Below are 6514 nucleotides of genomic sequence, written 5' to 3' on the forward strand. Positions count from 1 at the left end.
TGTTTCCCACACTGACATCATTCACTGAGTCAAGAGAGTGGCAATATATAGGATATAATTTCTGAGTGGTTTTCATGGAGGATTGAATGCTGGCACATCAACACCACATATGATGTTCCCAAGTCAGAAAAGGAGAAATCAGAAATATATGTTTCTGTTGTATCCAATTTGCTGTTGTTCAGTGAGAGGATTTTTAAGAAGAGATTGGAAGTGGGAGTGTAATACAACAGTTGTTTGTTTCAGAGAGAGTGAAGAGCTTATATGACATCCATGGTGGATTTTGAAAAATATTTATGTTTATTGTGTGTATCTGAATGTTTTGCCTGCTCCTATGTCTGTATTTCATGTGCATGTAATGCATTCAAGGACAAAAGAAGCCATTATATGGGTGCTGGAAGGCAAACATATGTCCTCTGCAAAAACAACAGGTTTTCTTAACTGCTAAGCTAAGTTTTTCCCAGTGTTTTCTTTCCCAGAAAAGTACAACAGACAGGATTCTATATCAAACCGAAATTCTGAATCAACTCTAGCATGAGAGACCTCAAAATTTTAGGTGGAGCAAGAAAATCCAAAAAATAAAACACAAAGTAAGAGATTTCTTTTACATAAAATTCCAAAAGAGATCATTCTTTCAATGTGACTGAAAACGTATCTGTAGATATTTGATTCAATTTCATATTAATTGACATAGGAGGTATCAGATAAATGACTAGAGGGAGGAAGAAGGGATTATAATGGAGGCGGTAAGAAAAAAGTTAATCGAGAACATGAGACTTAAAACATAGATTATAGCTGACATACTTGAAAATTATATTCTCCCTTTCATTTGTGTTCCAGCAGCAAACTATTTAGGTCTAAATCTTAATTCACTGTTGTGAGACAAATACAGTCGGTGAAGCACCTGCTTGAAAGCATCCTTCACCTGCTTGTTCCTTAGTGTGTAAATGAAAGGGTTTAGCAAAGGGGCTACAGACGTGTTGAGCACAGAGACACCTTTATTTAAAGCCACCCTCTCCTTGGCTGATGTTTTCATGTACATGAAGATACAACTCCCATAAGTAATGGAGACAACGACCATGTGTGAGGAGCAGGTGGAAAAGGCCTTCTTCCTCTGTTGAGCTGAAGGGAACTTTAGGATGGTTTTGATGATGAGGGTGTAAGAGAGAATCACTAAGATCAAGGTGATGACAAGTGTCATGACTGCTATGACAAAAGCCATCAATTCTATTAACCGTGTGTCTGTGCAAGACAGCTGCAGGAGAGGAGAAGTGTCACACAGGAAGTGGTCTATTGTTTTGGAGGCACAGAAATCCAGTTTGAGTCCCAAGAGCAAAGGGGGTAAGATGACTAAGAACCCAGTTACCCAGGAGCTGAGGACCAGTAGGTGGCACACTTTGCTGTTCATGATGATGGGATAGTGCAGTGGCCTGCAGATGGCTACATAGCGATCATAGGACATGGCAGCCAGAAGGTAAAACTCTGTGACTAGTAATAGAAAAAAGAAGAAGAATTGAGCCGCACAAGAATTGTAGGAAATAGTCCTGTCTCCAGTGAGAATGCTCATTAAGAATGGTGGAATACATGCAGTTGTGAAAGCAATTTCTAAGAAGGAGAAATTCCGGAGGAAAAATTACATTGGAGTCTTTAGGCGGAGATCCAGCAGGGTGAGGAGAATGATCACTAAGTTCCCCATCAGGCTCAATATATAATTGAAAAACAGAAACAGGAAAATCAGAATTTGTAGCTGAGGGTCATCTGTCAGTCCAAGCAAAATGAACACAATCTCCACAGATTGGTTCTTCATTTCTCTTTTTCCCCCTAGCTGGTCTACAGAAAATAAAATTAAATAAAATAAAAATTATAAAATAAAAAGTAAAAATAAAGAGAGAAGGAAATTCCAAACAACTAATAACACATATTTACACATGAAAGTTTTCTATTGTTTCATAATCATAGCAAGGCACATTTTTCACTATAACCACTTTCAGCATTTTATTTATAAAATAAAAATATTTCATGAGTTTATATTTCATCTCATGAACATCTGTTACACCTCATTAGTATGTATCTTAGTTTCCTATTGTTGCGAAGAAAATAACACCAAGACCAAAATAACATGGGAAGGAAATAGAGCCTTATAAGTCTGTCAGGGAGGGACTCCTGGGTGAGAACTCAGGGAAGGAACTTGGCAGCAGGAACAGATGCAGAGCCCATGAAGAAGTGCTGTTTACTAGCTGACTTTTTCATTTTGCTTTCTCAGACTGCTCCCAGGACCACCCTTCCATATCACCTATCAGTCAAGGAAATGAAGCAGGCTTCTTCAGTCTGCTGTGGACATTTTCTCAGTTGCAGTTCCTTCTACCCAAATGACTATGGAGTGTGTCAGTATCACATAAGGCTAGCTAGTCAGACTCAGAATCTTACTTAATTCAAAGTTGACTGGGGCCTTTTGGCCCATTTCCAGGAGGCATGCCAGTTATGTGAACCGGTCCCTTAATTACCTTACTATTCACCTGTTACCTGTCTTTTCAGAAATTTGTTTAAATAAAATATTCAAGTGTGTGGTATTTGAAAATTTCTCAAGTCATTCTCTCTAGTAAGTTACCACTTCAGTAATACAATATTTATAGTAACTGGTGATGTTCCCAGTAGTCATAGTAACCCATATATATATATATATATATATATATATATATATATATATATATATATATATATATGACATTTCAATGATATATTTATGTGTCTATATATCATATATATATATATATATCAACATTGACATATATATATATATATATATATGACATTTCTAAGAAAAAAATGTATAAAAAGAAAATACATGAGGTTGTAGTATAAGATTCTAGAAAGGTGGGTGTAGTGATAATCATAGCTCACATCTTATGAAATAACTAGAAAACATGAAAACTACACTGATTTCAAACTGAGTCACCAGTTGAATTACTACCATAAACTTTCCTAATGGTAGAACTTCTCATTACTATTCCTCTGTTTTGTGACAGTTTTGAATAGAGAAAGGTATCTGTGTAAAAAAAAGAAAAAGAAATAACTGTTGTTTAACCTATAATTTTAAAGCCAATGTTTCAAGTAAAAATATGTGTAATTTTCATTTTAAAATAATTGTGTAAGACAGATACTTTATGGAATATTTTGATTTAATATTAAATCTTGATATATTTTACTCATTTTATAGCTACATAAGCATTGAAAATTTTTAAAGAAGTGGAATATTTATTTTTAGTAATTAAAATACACTTAAAGCGTTAAAACAAGCAGGTCCTGTACAATATTAAGAGTTAGTTTCCTGGTTCATTTTAGGAAATGTATCATAGAACCAAGTGACCTATGAACAAAAATCTGTATCTGGAAAAGAATATATATACCCACAGTAACAAGCCTAGCCCATGTCAGTAATTAGAGTTAGTTCAGTAGTGCTATTTCATCCAGTCAATAAAAGGTTAGCATACCTGATTCATGAGTGATTTTGTTTTATGGCTGCTGACACTGGTGTTCATGTATTTCCTCTTTATATGAAGGATGCTGAATCCATTTACTTTTAATCTTAAGCTTCTGGGTTGCCTCTGGTTCCAAATCCCAGGTATGATGTTCTTTCATCATGAGCACTTTAGTAATGCTCTTACAGCATTTCTAATTCCTGTGGTATTGATGCAGTGCAGGGTGTAGTGATATGAAATGTATAGCAAGCTATTTCATAAACAGAGAAACATGTATTTTAGGACATTCAAAGAAAAAACAAAGTGATATGCTGTGAATAATATCAAATATAAAGTATTGTAACTTGCATTCACTAACTGGGGCTGTATTCAGAAGTCATGTTATTAAAATTATTCTATTTTATAAAAGCTTTTCTGGAAGATTTTATTCAAATTCTATTCAAAAGGCAACTTAGAGATCATTTATTAAATAATTATTGATATCTCTAGGAAAAAATTTTACTAGAGTTTTAAATAACCATATATAATTACTTAAACTATTTAAAATAGAAAATAGATAAGATCATATGTTCTGCATTTGGAATGCTAATGGAATTATTTCCAACCTATGAGGTATAAATTATCCTTTAAAACATTAAAAATGCAAAAAAACATCTATAAAAGAACCAAAGAATAATTGAAAAATCAATGGTTGTTTTTTGGTGTTTACAGAAATATAGAAAAGAATATATATATATATATATATATATATATATATATATATAATATATATATATATATATATATGCATTTAATTTAAGTATTTAAATGGTTTGTAAAGGAACAGAAGTCTTGAAATGGGATATTTTCGGCAGATGAAGCTGCCTAAGGCAAACAATACTTAGTATATTTCACAATCTTTGCTTTGAAGAAATACTATTTTTATCTATATTTATCTCTTATCAATTCATAAACCATTATAAGGAACAGTACGATGGCTACCAAAGTTCTTTATGACATGCAGAAGTTATAAAGCAATATATCAGAAAATATTATCATTCATAAAAATCTGTTCATTGGTAACACTGAGATACATGTTCAAATATATTATACTTATAATAAATTTTCCTTGAATAAAATTATCGATTTGTTTTGCTTTAACAATTACACACACCATATATCTTCATAATATGTTCACACTGTAAGGGTAAGCTACACAAATCACATTATGGATTGTATGGCTCATAGGCCAAGAAATACAATTACATTTTAGTTTTGTGGAATCTTATGAATAACACATACATTTAAAAAGTTTTCTAATGTTAAAACATTTTTGTAATCACTTGTAATTATTTCTTTATGAATCAGCATAAAAAGATATTAAAATACTAACCACTTATAAGTTTCACAGCTCTCTTCAGCTGAACATATAAATTCTGTTGAACTTGTGCTTTCATATGCCAGTTATTATCCTGGTAAACGTTCTTTCTTCCCCATTCTATTCTAAAATATATGACAGATTGCTTATTTGTATGTTGCCTTAGAGATATTATTTCTTAATAATCTAATGAATTGTAGGAATGTTCATGAGTTTTGTATTTCTATAGTACTACAGTTAATTTATTTAACGTATATGAAATCCTGTTAAATGTAAAAAAAAAAAAAAAAAAATACCATAATATGGAGAGTCACCATCTCTGAAATGATGAAATTAGGCTCCTGTTTCCTATAGGAAAACATTAAATAGGAACAAACAATTCTCAGGGTAACTAGAACTAGCACTATCATTTCCTGAGGGATGACAAATTGTGTGATGCAAAAGTGCTGTCTATAAAAATAATCATGAACATACAAACCTATCGTATACCAATTAACTCTAATATAAATGCATTATTCTACAAAACCCTGATTTACCTTGGCTTATATGCTTATAAACATTTACTGTCAATCACAGCACCATGTGACTTCAAATATGACTCCAACTGAATAGTTCTTTGTTAGGCTAAAATTCTTCTTCTTATTCTTCTTTTTGTAGGCTGAACTTCTTTTATTATTTTCTTAGAAGTCAGGCAACAGTTTCCAATTATAATATTTAGAATACTATTAATGTATAAAATTGTGTGGGAATATTTTGTTATGTTATTTCAAAAATCATAAATTGCTAAATTACTCAATGTTTAAATTTTGTTATCATCACTGGGATAAACTCCTCATAATGGAATTGCTAAATCAAAAGTAAACAGTAATTTAAATAAATCTAAATAAAATTTTATCTGGATTCAATCAATTTCCCAATTAGTATCCAAGCACTCCTTTTTTTTTTATTCTATTTTCCCCTCCCTGGGAGAGCCATGCATCCAGAAGATCAACAGTCCACTTTGCTGTGCCTTGATATTTAGGGTCTACAGGTTATAGCCTGATTATCATTTATTAATGGTTGATATCTACATATAAATAATTATTTGTCTAGATCTTGGTTACATCACTAAGGATGACTTTTTCTAGTTCCACTAATTTGCTTTTAACAAAGTCATCTTTTTTTTTTTTTTTTAGTATCCATCAATTTATTTTTTTTAAACGACTTTATTTTACAAAACAAAGATAAATGTACAGATTTGAAACATTTTTTGCTTAAAATTATACATTTTTGTCAGTACTGTTTTTTCAGACATTAAAATAATTTTTACATAAAACCATGTGAATATATTTTTTAGTCAGTACTTGACTTTTTTCAAGGGCTTGACAGTATCCATTGAAAGCCTAATAGTTACAATAAGAGTAAAGTACATGCAAAACAAAACGCAACATGGAAATAGTCAAACTCTTCTTGTTTTGTAAATATATGTATATTTTTTTGTTTTCTTTATTTCTTGGACTTCATACAGTCTGTGAGTTGTTTCTGGGGAAGTGCAAGCCTCTGGGGTTAGCATTCCACTATCAGTGACTGCATATTATGTCTGTTCTTTTGTGACTGGGTTATCTCACTCAGGATGATATTCTCTAGATGCAGCCATTTTCTTAAGAATTTGGTTAAGTCATTGTTTCTGGTGGCTGAGTAG

At 31.9% G+C, this 6514-nt stretch overlaps 1 pseudogene across 1 annotated transcript; it reads right to left on the reverse strand.

Annotated features, from left to right (window-relative positions):
- Positions 1 to 844: 844 nt before the first annotated feature.
- Positions 845 to 1804, reverse strand: LOC308434714 (olfactory receptor 6C6-like; annotated as a pseudogene). Its single transcript has one exon. The product of its transcript is annotated as an olfactory receptor 6C6-like (transcript).
- Positions 1805 to 6514: the final 4710 nt, after the last annotated feature.

The sequence above is a fragment of the Micromys minutus genome, assembly GCF_963924665.1.
Source record: "Micromys minutus genome assembly, chromosome: 22".
Lineage (NCBI taxonomy): Eukaryota > Metazoa > Chordata > Mammalia > Rodentia > Muridae > Micromys > Micromys minutus.